The sequence below is a fragment of the Oncorhynchus mykiss genome, chromosome 12, assembly GCF_057628025.1.
Source record: "Oncorhynchus mykiss isolate SJ-2025 chromosome 12, ASM5762802v1, whole genome shotgun sequence".
NCBI classification, from domain to species: Eukaryota; Metazoa; Chordata; class Actinopteri; order Salmoniformes; family Salmonidae; genus Oncorhynchus; species Oncorhynchus mykiss.
Genome location: NC_143033.1, coordinates 63466211 through 63481121, shown reverse-complemented (window position 1 = coordinate 63481121; position 14911 = coordinate 63466211).

Below are 14911 nucleotides of genomic sequence, written 5' to 3'. Positions count from 1 at the left end.
ACCAAATTGAACCATGATGAAAGCTTAGCATATGGCTGTGGTTAGCGAGGCCTGGATTGAGGCACATATTGAACTTCTTAAGATTTGTAAGTCAGTCCGAGAAAGCATGTGAGAACTGCAATTGCAAAAAAAGAAGTCCGCAAGTTCTAAATTACATGTAGGTTATAATAACATGAGAAAAATAAACACTAACATTAGCTCAGTGATAAGTTGAAAACACCAGCAAAGTTCAGAGAAGTTCACTTAGTGATACTGTATGTTTAACAATATTTCTGGTTAGATGGGCTAAGTGAGTGAGATAGGCTAACATTAGTGACAAGTCAGAGAGCTCTGAACTGAGAGCTGTATGTACTCTGGCTGTGCATCCCTTGGGGAAGCAGCCTCTAATATAAAGTGACACCACTGTCTACCACATCCGGGAAGAGGGAGCAGGTTAATAACAAAGAATTGTGATGCAGGATGCATTAAAACAGTGACCTCTGCTCATTTGAAGAGAGAAAAGCAAGTTAGAGTGAGAGACATGTTTATAGAGAAAAGTTAATTAGAGTGAGATGCGTTTATGTAGAGGGAGAGGATAGAGTGTGCACTTCATACATGACAACCCAGTTGCCAAGTTCCTTCTATTGGGACATGACCCTGACTCCTTTGGGACTGGTCAAAACTATGCATTTTGGATCACAGTAAAAACCCTTTTAGGTTCCATGTAGAACTCTTTCCATAGAGGGTTCTACATTGAACCCAAAATGGTTGTACCTGGAACTAAAAAGGGTTCTCTTATGGGGACACACACAGAACCCTTTTTTCTAAGAGTGAAGTGTAGGGCTGCCCCCGAAGTGACTCTTATCAACTGTATGTAATAATTCCTTTGTGTTGTCTCAGGATTTCAACATTTTCTGAGTTATTCTCCAACCCACATAATGTTTCACCTCTGAGAAGGTCAGCAACTCAGATTTTGAATCCAAACAAATCATCAGGTGCTTTCTCTCTCTCTGGCTTTGTAACTTAAGCTTTATGCCTTGTATGTGAATACATTCATTGTACAATATTAATGAAATATCTGCCTTTGATATAGACAATTCTCAGACCAATTCTTGCTTGTATAAGTGCACAAGGTGAGACCCAGATGCAGACACAGGAGGCAGATGGTCAGAGTCCAAGATGTTTAGTAACAATCCAAAAGGGGTAGGCAAGAGAATGGTAATGGACAGGCAAAAGGTCAAAACCAGTAAAGAGTTCCAGAGGTACAGAACGGCAGGCAGGCTTGAGGTCAGGCAGAATGGTCAGGCAGGCGGGAATGGAGTCCAGAAAAACAGGTCAAAACCAGGAGGACTAGTAAAAGAGAATAGAAAAGCAGGAGCACGGGACAAATGCACTGGTTGACTTGAACATACAAGACGGAACTGGCACAGTGAGACAGGAAACAGTGATAAATACACCAGGGAAAATAAACGCCATCTCGAGGGGGTGGAGACAATCACAAGGACAGGTGAAACGGATCAGGGCATGATAGCTTGCATATTTGAATTCCCTTTATGGAGTCAGAAACATTTTTAATAGGCTAATTGCATAGTCTTATTATGGGTCGCATGTGAGGTGTATATAATATAGGATAAATATTACCCCACTACACTAACTTTTAAAAATGAAAATAGCTCTAACCCTAGGCCTATTTAACCATAACACTATCTTACTAAAGTGAGTTTTAATGTAACTCAAAAGCAAAAATATTGTTGGGTCCAACCTCATTGCTAGACTAATAAATACATAAATAATAAATACAGTGGCTTGCGAAAGTAATCACCCCCCTTGGCATTTTTCCTATTTTGCTGCCTTGCAACCTGGAACTAAAATTGATTTTTGAGGGGGTTGTTTCATTTGATTTACACAACATGCCTACCACTTTGAAGACACAAAATATTTTTATATTGTGAAACAAACAAGAAAAATGACCAAAGAACTTGAGCGTGCATAACTGTTCACTCCCCCAAAGTCAATACTTTGTAGAGCCACCTTTTTCAGGAATTGCGTCTTCTCTTGGGGTATGTCTCGATAAGCTTGGCACATCTCACATCTAGCCACTGGGATGTTTGCCCATTCAAGGCAAAACTGCTCCAGCTCCTTCAAGTTGGATGGGTTCCACTGGTGTACAGCAATTGGAATTTCCTTAGACATTTAAATGTTTCCCCTTAAACCATTCAAGTGTTTAGGGTCATAATGCTTAGGGTCATTGTCCTGCTGGAAGGTGAACCTCCATCCCAGTCTCAAATCTCTGGAAGACTGAAACACGTTTCCCTCAAGAATTTCCCGTATTTAGCACCATCCATCATTCCTTAAATTCTGACAAGTTTACCAGTCCCTGTCGATGAAAAACATCCCCACAGCATGATGCTGCCACCACGCTTCACTGTTGGAATGGTGTTCTCGGGGTGATGAGAGGTGTTGGGTTTGCACCAAACATAGCTTTTTTTTCCTTGATGGCCAAAAAGCTATATTTTAGTCTCATCTGAAAAGAGTACTTTCTTCCATATGTTTGGGGAGTCTCCCACATGCCTTTTGGATAACATAGCATATTTTTTTTCTTTAAGCAATAGCTTTTCACTCTTCCATAAAGCCCAGCTCTGTGGAGTGTACGGCTTAAAGTGATCCTATGGGCAGATACTCCAATATTCACTGTGGAGCTTTGCAGCTCCTTCAGGGTTATCTTTGGTCTCTTTGTTGCCGCTCGGATTAATGCCCTCCTTGCCTGGCCCGTGAGTTTTGGTGGGTGGCCCTCTCTTGGTAGGTTTGTTGTGGTGCCATATTCTATCCATTTTTAATAACAGATTTAATGGTGCTCCGTGGGATGTTCAAAGTTTCAGATATTTTTTTATAACCCAACCCTGATCTGTACTTCTCCACAACTTTGTCCCTTACCTGTTTGGAGCGCTCCTTGGTCGTCATGGTGCCGATGCTTGGTGGTGCCGCTTGCTTAGTGGTGTTGCAAACTCTGGGGCCTTTCAGAACAGGTGTGAATTCATACACTGAGATCATGTGACAGATCATGTGACACTTAGATTGCACACAGGTTGACTTTATTTAATAACTAACTACAGCGAGGTAAAAAAAAGTATTTGATCCCCTGCTGATTCTGTACGTTTGCCCACTGACAAAGACATGATCAGTCTATAATTTTAATGGTAGGTTTATTTGAATGGTGAGAGACAGAATAACAACAAAAACATCCAGAAAAATGCATGTCAAAAATATTATAAATTGATTTGCATTTTAATGAGGGAAATAAGTAATTGACCCCCTCTCAATCAGAAAAGTTTCTGTCTCCCAGGTGTCTTTTATACAGGTAACAAGCTGAGATTAGGAGCACACTCTTAAAGGGAATCAATCAACCACAGAATCAATCAATCAATCAATCAGATTCCAAACTCTCCACCATGGCCAAGACCAAAGAGCTCTCCAAGGATGTCAGGAACAAGATTGTAGACCTACACAAGGCTGGAATGGGCTACAAGACCATCGCCAAGCAGCACAGTTGGTGCGATTATTCACTAATGGAAGAAACACAAAAGAACTGTCAATCTCCCTCGGTCTGTGGCTCCATGCAAGATCTCACCTCGTGGAGTTGCAATGATCATGAGAACGTTGAGGAATCAGCCCAGAACTACACGGGAGGATCTTGTCAAAGTTATCAAGGCAGCTGGGTCCATAGTCACCAAGAAAACAATTGGTAACACACTATGCCGTGAAGGACTGAAATCCTGCAGCGCCCGCAAGGTCCCCCTGCTCAAGAAAGCACATATACATGCCCTTCTGAAGTTTGTCAATGAACATCTGAATGACTCAGAGGACAACTGGGTGAAAGTGTTGTGGTCAGATGAGACCAAAATGGAGATCTTTGGCATCAACTCAACTCGCCATGTTTGGAGGAGGAGGAATGCTGCCTATGACCCCAAGAACACCATCCCCACCGTCAAACATGGAGGTGGAAACATTATGCTTTGGGGGTGTTTTTCTGCTAAGGGGACAGGACAACTTCACCGCATCAAAGGGACGATGGACGGGGCCATGTACCGACAAATCTTGGGTGAGAACCTCCTTCCCTCAGCCAGGGCATTGAAAATGGGTCGTGGATGGGTATTCCAGCATGACAATGATCCAAAACACAGGGCCAAGGCAACAAAGGGGTGACTCAAGAAGAAGCACATTAAGGTCCTGGAGTGGCCTAGCCAGTCTCCAGACCTTAACCTGTTGCGACGAGCAATCCCGTATCCGGGAGCGTAATTATAGCCTCAAGCTCATTACCATAACGCAACGTTAACTATTCATGAAAATCGCAAAAGAAATGAAATAAATATATTGCCTCACAAGCTTAGCCTTTTGTTAACTTCTTATGGGCAGGTGGGACGGTAGTGTCCCACCTGGCCAACATCCGGTAAAATTGCAGAGCGTGAAATTCAAAATACAGAATTATAAATATTTAACTTTTATAAAATCACAAGTGTAATACATCAAAATAAAGCATAACTTCTTGTTAATGTCAGATTGCAAAGAGGCTTTTACGGCGAAAGCACACAATGCCATTATCTGTGGACAGCACCCCGCGTACAAAAGCATGAAAAACATATTCCATCCAGGCAGGTGCTCCACGAAAGTCAGAAATAGCGATATAATAAATGCCTTACTTTTGATGATCTTCTTCTGTTGGCATTCCAAAAGGTCCCAGATACATCACAAATGGTCCTTTTGTTCAATAATGTCCTTCTTTACATCCATAAAAACTCAGTTTAGTTGGCGCGCTTCAGTCAATTATCCACCCAGTTGCCCTCCATCAAAATGCATACAAAATGAATCCCAAACATTACTAATAAACTTTTCCAACTTTTTATAATCAAACCTTACGTACCCTAATACATAAATAAACGATCAAATTTAAGACGGAGAATCGTTATTGTCTTTACTGGAGAAAAATACCAAAGAACGTGCTCTCTTCCACGCGCTTGGAAACACTAAAGCCAGAATGGGAGCCACCTAGAAAAACTACAATTTCTGGCTCATTTTTCCAAAAATCAGCATAAAACTCTTTCTAAAGACTGTTGACATCTAGTGGAAGCCCTAGGAACTTCAATCTGGGAGGATTGCGCCTTATAATAAAAGTGACAGCCATTGAAAACAGTGGTAGGCTGAATTTTTGGGGGGGCGGGGATGGTTTATCCTTGGGGTTTCGCCTGCCATATCGGTTCTGTTATACTCACAGACATAATTTTAACAATTTTAGAAACTTTAGTGTTTTCTTTCTATCTAATTATATGCACATCATAGCTTCTGGGCCTGTGTAACAGGCAGTTTACTTTTGGCACGCTTTTCATCAGGATGTGAAAATACTGCCCCCTACCCAAGAGAGATTTTTCCACCTTGCTGGCTCAGGGATTCGAACCAGCGACCTATCAGCTATTGGCCCAATGTACTTATCCACTAGAGGGAAGATTTTGGAGCCCTATGGGACTCCAAATTACAGCCAATAGTGATACAGCCTGGAATCAAACCAGGGTATGTAGTGATGCCTCTAGCACTGAGATGCAGTGCCTTAGACCTCTGCGACACTTGGAAGCCCACTTGAGAAAGGCACTTTACCCCTAAATGTCCATGAGCTGCTCCCAGATGGTGATGTGTGTGCTGTGTGTCAGGTTGGTCACTGTGACAGAATATCTGTGCAAATTACCAATAAAGCAAGTATGGTAAAAAGAGGCCAGACTATCTATGGTAGCTGTGCATGTAATGTATCTAGTCCCAAAGTGGCTGCAAGGTTTCTAAGAGGCTCTGATGAAGTCTTTCAAGTTTCCATTAAGGCTGTACTATTGGTTATCGATGACAATGTGGAAGAAGTACAGTTGAAGTCAGAAGTTTACATACACCTTAGCCAATTACACTTAAAATCAGTTTTTCACAATTACTGACATTTAATCCTCGTAAAAAATCCCTGTCTTAGGTCAGTTAGGATCACCACTTTATTTTAAGAGTGTGAAATGTCAGAATAAAACTAGAGAGAATGATTTATTTCAGCTTTTCATTTTTTTCATCACATTCCCAGTGGGTCAGAAGTTTACATACACTCAATTAATATTTGGTAGCATTGCCTTTAAAACGTTTAACTTGGGTCAGACATTTTGGGTAGCCTTCCACAAGCTTCACACAATAAGTTGGGTGAATTTTGGCCCATTCCTCCTGACAGGGCTGGTGGAACTGAGTCAGGTTTGTAGGCCTCCTTGCTCGCACACGCTTTTTCAGTTCTGCCCACAGATTTTCTGTAGGATGGAGGTCGGGGTTTTGTGATGGCCACTCCAATACCTTGACTTTGTTGTCTTTTAGCCATTTTGCCACAACTTTGGAAGTATCCTTTGGGGTCATTGTCCATTTGGAATAACCATTTGTGACCAAGATTTAACTTCCTGACTGATGTCTTGAGATGTTGCCTCAATATATCCACATTATTTTCCTGCATCACGACGCCATCTATTTTGAGGAGTGCACCAGTCCCTCCTGCAAAAAAGCACCCCCACAACATGATGCTGCCACCCCCGTGCTTCACAGTTGGGATGCTGTTCTTCAGCTTGCAAGCCTCCACCTTTTTCCTCCAAACATAACGATGGTCATTATGGCTAAACAGTTCTACTTTTGCTTCATCAGACCAGAGGACATTTCTCCAAAAAGTACGATCTTTGTCCCCATGTGCAGTTGTAAACCGTAGTCTGGCTTTTTTATGGCGGTTTTGGAGCAGTGGCTTCTTCCTTGCTGAGCAGCATTTCAGGTTATGTTGATATAGGACTCGTTTTACTGTGGAAATAGATTGTTTTGTACCTGTTTCATCCAGCAACTTCACAAGGTCCTTTGCTGTTGTTCTGGGATTGATTTTCACTTTTCGCACCAAAGTATGTTCATCTCTAGGAGACAGAACGCATCTCCTTCCTGAGCGGTATGACGGCTGTGTGGTCCCATGGTGTTTATACTTGAGTACTATTGTTTGTACAGATGAATGTGGTACCTTCAGGCGTTTGGAAATTGCTGCAAAGGATGAACCAGACTTGGGGAGGTCTAAAATTGTTTTTCTGGGGTCTTGGCTGATTTCTTTTGATTTTCCCATGATGTCAAGCAAAGAGGTATTGTGTTTGACAGTATGCCTTGAAATACATCCATAGGTACACCTTCAATTGACTCAAATGATGTCAATCAGAAGCTTCTAAAGCCATGACATAATTTTCTGGAATTTTTCAAGCTGTTTAAAGGCACAGTCAACTTAATGTATGTAAACCCACTGGAATTGTGATACCATGAATTATAAGTGAAATAATCTGTCTGTAAACAGTTTTTGAAAAAATGACTTGCCAAAACTATATTTTGTTAAAACCTCTCAGACGCTAGCGTCCCACCTCGCTAACAGCCAGTGAAATTGCAGGGAGCCAAATTCAAAACAGATATCTCATAATTAAAATTCCTCAAACATACAAGTATTATGCACCATTTTAAAGATGAACTTCTCGTTAATCCAATCACAGTGTCTATTTTCAAAAAGGCTTTATGGCGAAAGCACACTTTGTGATGTTGTTGATGTTAGGTCAGCGCCTAGTCACAGAAAAACATACAGCCATTTTCCAAAGAAGGAGAGGTGTCACAAAAGACAGAAATAGTGTTAACATTAAGCACTAACCTTTGATGATCTTCACCGGATGGCATTCCCAGGACTCCATGTTAGACAATACATGTCTGTTTTGTTCGATAAAGTTCATCTTTATGTCCAAAAACCTCATTTGAAATTGGTGTTTCATGTTCAGAAATGCATTGTCACATCCGGTGAAAGTGCAGAGAGCCACATCAAATTATAGAAATACTCATCATAAACATTGATAAAAGATACAAGTGTTAAACACACAATTAAAGATAAACTTCTCCCTAATGCAACCGCTGTGTCAGATTTCAAAAAGGCTTTACGGCGAAAGCACACCTTGCGATTATGTTAGGTCAGCGCAAAGCCACAGAAAAACATAGTTATTTTCCAACCGAGGAGAGGTGTCACAAAACTCAGAAATAGCATTATAAATATTCACTTACCTTTGATTATCTTCATCGGAATGCGCTCCCAGGAATCCCAGTTGCACAACAAATGTTTGTTTTGTTCGATAAAGTCCATCATTTATGTCCAAATACCTCCTTTTTGTTCGCGCGTTTAGCCCAGTAATCCAAGAGCACAATGCGCGAGCTATTAGTTCAGACGAAAAGTCCAAAAAGTTATATTACAGTTCGTAGAAACATGTCAAACAATGTACAGAATCAATCTTTAGGATGTTTTTATAATAAATCTTCAATAATGTTTCAACCAGACAATTCCTTTTTCTAGGCTCACTCTCACGGCCACGTGCCTAATTTAGCTAATGGCATTCTGCCAGACCTCTTAGTCAAACAGCTCTTATTTGCTCCCCTTCATAGAAGAAGCCTGAAACAAGGTTCTAAAGACTGTTGACATCTAGTGGAAGCCTTAGGAAGTGCAATATGACCCCATAGACACAGTATATTAGATAGGCACAGACTTGAAAAACTACAAACCTCAGATTTCCCACTTCCTGGTTGGATTTTTCTTAGGTTTTTGCCTGCCATATGAGATCTGTTATACTCACAGACATCATTCAGAGTGTTTTTTTTATCCAAATCTACCAATTATATGCATATTATAGCTTTTGGGCCTGAGTAGCAGGTAGTTTACTCTGGGCACCTTATTCATCCAAGCTACTCAATACTGCCCCCCAGTCCCAAAGTAGTTAACTCAGTGCCCAACGAAGAGCCAGAGGTATACAGAATGGTGACGTCTGCGTAGATGTGGATCAAAGAATCACCAGCAGCGAGAGCGACCTCATTGATGTATACAGAGAAGAGAGTCGGCCCGGGAATTGAACCCTGTGGCACCCCCATAGAGACTGCCAGAGGTCCGGGCAACAGGCCCTCCGATTTGGCATACTGAACTCTATCGGAGAAGTAGTTGGTGAACCAAGCGAGGCATTTCAGAAACCAATGCTGTTGAGTCTGCCAATAAGAATGTTGTGATTGACAGAGCCGAAAGCCTTAGCCAGGTCGATGAATACAGCTGCACAGTAATGTCTCTTATCGATGGTGGTTATGATATCGTTTAGGACCTTGAGCGTGGCTGAGGTGCACCCGTGACCAGCTCTGAAACCAGATTGCATAGCAGAGAAGGTAGGGTGAGAATCGAAATGGTAATCTGTTTGTTAACTTGGCTTTCAAAGACCTTGAAAGTCAGGGTAGAATAGATATGGGTCTGTAGGAGTTTGGGTCTAGAGTGTCTCCCCCTTTGAAGAGGGGGATGACCACGGCAGCTTTCCAATCTATGGGAATCTCAGACGATACGAAAGAGAGGTTGAACAGGCTAGTAATAGGGGTTGCAACAATTTCAGCAGATAATTTTAGAAAAAGAGGGTTCAGATTGTCTAACCCGGCTGATTTGTAGGGGTCCAGATTTTGCAGCTCTTTCAGAACATCAGCTATCTGGATGTGGGAGAAGGAGAAGTGGGAGAGCTTTGGGCGAGTTGCTGTGGGGAGCGCAGGGCTGTTGACCAGGGTAGAGGTAGCCAGGTGGAAAGCATGGCCAGCCGTAGAAAAATGCTTATTGAAATTCTCAATAATTGTGGATTTAGCAGCAGTGACAGTGTTTCCTAGCCTCAGTGCAGTGGGCAGCTGGGAGGAGGTGCTCTTATTCTCCATGGACTTTACAATGTCCCAGAACTGTTTTGAGTTTGTACCACAGGATGCACATTTCTGTTTGAAAAAGCTAGCCTTAGCTTTCCTAACTGCCTGTGTATGTATATTGGTTCCTAACTTCCGTAAAAAGTTGCATATCATGGGGGCTATTCGATGCTAATGCAGAATGCCACAGGATGTTTTTGTGCTGATCAAGGGCAAACAGGTCGGGACTGAACCAAGGGCTATGTATATTCCTGCTTCTAAATTATTTGAATGGAGCATGCTTATTTAAGATGGTGAGGAAGTCACTTTAAAGAAAAGCCAGGCATCCTCTACTGACGGCATGAGGTCAATGTTAATCCAGGATACCCTGGCCAGGTTGATTAGAAAGTCCTGTTCGCTGAAGTGTTTTAGGGAGCATTTGACAGTGATGAGGGTTGGTCAATTGACCACAGACTCATTACAGATGCAGGCAATGAGGCAGTGACCGCTGAGATCTTGGTTGAAAACAGCAGAGGTGTATTTGGAGTGCGAGTTATTTAGGATGATATCTATGAGGTTCCTGTGTTTACGGTTTTAGGGATGTACCTGGTAGGTTCATAGATCTTTTTTTTGAGATTGAGGGCATCAAGCTTAGATTGTAGGATGGCCGGGGTGTTAAGCATGTCCCAGTTTAGGTCACATAGCAGCACGAGCTCAGAAGATAGATGGGGGGCAATCAATTCACATATGGTGTCCAGGGCACAGCTGGGGGCAGTGGGTGGTCTATAGTATGCGGCAACAGTGAGAAACTTGCTTCTGGAAAGGTGAATTCTTAGAAGTAGAAGCTCAAATTTGGTACAGACCTGGATAGTAAAATAGAACTCTATCTCTACAGTAGATTGCAACACGGCCCCTGTTGGTACGTGGTGTGTAATAAGTACTTGCAAAACACCAGTCTCAACTTCAACAGTGAAGAGGTGACTCCCGGATGCTGGCCTTCTAGGCAGAGTTGCAAAGAAAAAGTGCTATCTCAGACTGGCCAATAAAAAGAAAAGATTGAGATGGGCAAAAGAACACAGACACTGGACAGGGGGATTTTAGAGCAAAACTAAGGGTGACTAGGGGATTCCAACATGGAAACATCAGTGGAACAGAAGGTTTGAGTGCTAGAGGGCCTCCTTAATTCAGACCGCCATCTCAATTTCTCACTTTCTATTTTCCACTCATCTTTTTTTCATGGTCCTTATGGAGCTCAGTGCATAATTGACATTGGATCAACTGTAGATGCTACCATGGTGATTTAGAACTGAATCTGGAACTGGTTATCATGCTGATACAGGTTTCAAGGAAAGGGTGATCTGGGTGATCTGTGTGGAGACTGTTACCAAGGTCAAATCAAATCGTATTAGTCACATGCTCCGAATAAAACAGGTGTAGACCTTAGTTAAATGCTTACTTACGAGCCCCTAACCAACAATGTCGTTTTTAAAAATACAGATAAGAATAACAAATAAAAGTAACAAGTAATTAAAGAGCAGCGTGAGACTATATGCAGGGGGGTACCGGTACAGAGTCAATGTACGGGGTCACCGGTTAGTTGAGGTTATATGTACATGAAGGTAGAGTTATTAATGTGACTATGCATAGATGATAACTATAACTGCACAAGGCGAGACCCAAATGCAGAAACAGGAGGCAGATGGTTGGAGTCTTACAATGTTTATTCATCCAAAGGGGTAGGCAAGAGAATGGTTGTGGACAGGCAAAAAGTTCAAACCAGATCAGAGTCCAGGAGGTACAGAGTGACAGACAGGCTCGTGGTCAAGGCAGGCAGAATGGTCAGGAAGGCGGGTACACAGTCCAGAAACAGGCAAGGGTCAAAACCGGGAGGACTAGAAAAAGGAGAATGCAAAAAGCAGGAGAACGGGAAAAACCCTGATTGACTTGGAAACATACAAGACAAACTGACACAAAGAGACAGGAAACACAAGGATAAATACACTGGGGAAAACAAGCGACACCTGGAGGGGGTGGAGAAAATAACGAGGACTGGTAAAACTGATCAGGGTGTGACAGCAACAACAGAGAGTAGCAGCAGTGAAAACGAGAGTGAGAGAGGGGGCGCAATGCAAATATTCTGGGTAGCCATTTGATTAGGTGTTCAGGAGTCTTATGGCTTGGGGGTAGAAGCTGTTTAGAAGCCTCTTGGACCTAGACTTAGTGCTCCGATGCCTCTTGCCGTGTGACAGCAGAGAGAACAATCTATGACTAGGGTGGCTGGAGTCTGTCACAATTTTAGAGCCTCTGACACCGCCTAGTATAGAGGTCCTGGATGGCTGGAAGCTTGGCCACAATAATGTACTGGGCCGTTCACACTACACTCTGTAGTGCCTTGCGGTCAGAGGCCGAGCAGTTGCCATAACAGGCAGTTATGCAACCAGTCAGGATGCTCTTGATTGTGTAGCTGTAGAACCTTTTGAGGATCTGAGGACCCATGCCAAATCTTGTCAGTTTCCTGAGGTGGAATAGTTTTTGTCGTGCCCTCTTTACGACTGCCTTGGTGTGCTTGGACCATGTTTGTTTGTTGGTAATGTGGAACATGAAGCTCTCAACCTGCTCCACTGCAGCCCCGTCAATGAGAATGGGGGCGTGCTCGGTCCTCTTTTTCCTGTAGTCCACAATCATCTCCTTTGTCTTGATCACGTTGAGGGATAGGTTGTTGTCCTGGCACCACACGGCTAGGTCTTTGACCTCCTCCCTATAGGTTGTCTCATCGTTCTCGGTGATCAGACCTACCACTGTTGTGTCATCAGCAAACTTAATGATGGTGTTGGAGTTGTGCCTGGCCATGCAGTGAACAGAGAGTACAGGAGGGGACTGAGCACGCACCCCTGAGGGGCCCCTGTGTTGAGGATCAGCGTGGTGGATGTGTTGTTACCTACCCTTACCACCTGGGGGTGGCCCGCCAGGAAGTCAAGGACCCAGTTGCAGAGGGAAGTGTTTATCCCCAGGGTCCTTAGCTTATTGATGAGCTTTGAGGGCACTATGGTGTTGAATGCTGAGCTGTAGTAAATTAATAGCATTCTCACATAGGTGTTATTTTTGTCCAAGTGGGAAAGGGCAGTGTGGAGTGCAATAGAGATTGCATCATCTGTGGATCTGCTGGGGTGGTATGCAAATTGGAGTGGGTCTAGGGTTTCTGGGATAATGTTGTTGATGTGAGCCATGGCCATCCATTCAAAGCACTTCATGGCTACAGACATGAGTGCTACGGGTCAGTAGTCATTTAGGCGGATAACCTTAATGTTCTTGGGCACAGGCACTATGGTGATCTGCTTAAAACATGTTGATATTACAGACTCGGACAAGGAGACATTGAAAATGTCAATGTAGACACTTGCCAGTTGGTCAGCGCATGCTCGCAGTACACGTCCTGGTAATCCGTCTGGCCCTGTAGTACGATTCGATCTTAGTCCTGTATTGGCGCTTTGCCTGTTTTATTGTTCGTCTGAGGGCATAGCGGGATTTCTTATAAGCTTCCGGGTCAGAGTCCCGCTCCTTGAAAGCGGCAGCTCTAGCCTTTAGCTCAGTGCGGTTGGGGTATGTACGTACGGTCACTGGGGGACAACGTCATCGACACACTTATTGATGAAGCCTATGGCTGATGTGGTGTACTCCTCAATGCCATCAGAGGAATCCCGGAACATATTCCAGTCTGTGCTAGCAAAACAGTCCAGTAGCTTAGCATCTGCTTCATACGACCACGTTTTTATTGATCTATTCACTGGTGCTTCCTGCTTTATTTTTTGCTTGTAAGCATGAATCAGGAGGATAGAATTATGGTCAGATTTGCCAAATGTAGGGCGAGGGAGAGCTTTGTATGTGTCTCTGTTTGTGGATAAAGGTGGTCCAGAGTTTTTTCCCTCTGTTTACACATTTAACATGCTGATATAAATTTGGTCAAACGGATTTGTGGTTACTATGGCACTTTGTTGTGGTTGTAGGTGGGTGGTGTGTTTACCCAGAGGGGAGGGGAGAAGTGGGTGGTGTGGGTTTATTGCTGGGAGTGGTGGTGGGGCGTACAGCTTTTCCTTGCAGACATAAATGTGCTCTCCCCATACTCTTGGCATTCATATCTCACTTGGGTGTGCGTGTGTATTTGTTTGAGTCTCGATTGTTTCTGCATTTTGTTCCGTGGCCACAGAGAGCAAAAAATAACTCCTTAGTAAATGAAATGGCTGGAAGTTGTGGCCATTCGTGAATGAAACTGATCTTGATGTCTATCTCTCTCCCAACAGGTAAATCAGAGGTGATCTGCCATGCAGGGAAAACAAAGACATGGAGCAGAGAGCTACCCTTCAGTGAGTGTTAGAGAGAGACCCTGCCCGCCACTCCTCACAGTCTGAGCTGTCATCACATAGGTCACACACACCCACCGCTACACAGAGCGCTGACACACAGTCTCTATCTCGCCCTCTCCAACACACTCCTCACAACCACTCTGTCTGATGGGCTGGTGCTGAGAGAAGGAGATTAGAACAGCCAAAAGCCATTGTGGATCTGTATAAGAAACAAGCACAAATTCACACACACTCGCGAATATGCACACACATACACACACTCACACACATTTTTGTCAAGCTGATTATTTTAACGATATTTTGAACAGACAGTAGTTTTGCTCTGTCTTGTCTGACACACTCAGTGTCAAGTTGCACTCTCTTTCTTGTCCTGGTCGAGAACATGGCCCTGAGGTAAACGCCTCATGAAAAGCTGAGTTTCTAGGTGAAATCGGATCTGAAATTTGAAGTGCAGGGTTGTGCATGGGAATTTCCCATGCGATATGTGGACTACCGCGCATTCCCAAATACTTTTGTGATATGGAAATTTCTTGTATAGTAAATTCACAACTATACATTAACAAGTTTCTGGAAATCTCCGGACTGCACTTCACATAAACTCTCAACGGCTGCAGTGCCTCTCTACTTCATATGTTGGAAGAGAAGCCTAGTGATCCTAGTGAAGCCTAGTGATCTTTTCAGCCAACTCTACGTGTCTCCTTATTTTTTACTGTTTTCATTTTTGTAAGATTTATAAGCATGGTTTTGTTGTCAAAATCTAGAGAACATGTTTTTCTAAACTGTGATGAGTTTTCTGGACATTTAGATAATAATCATTTTCACATTCACTT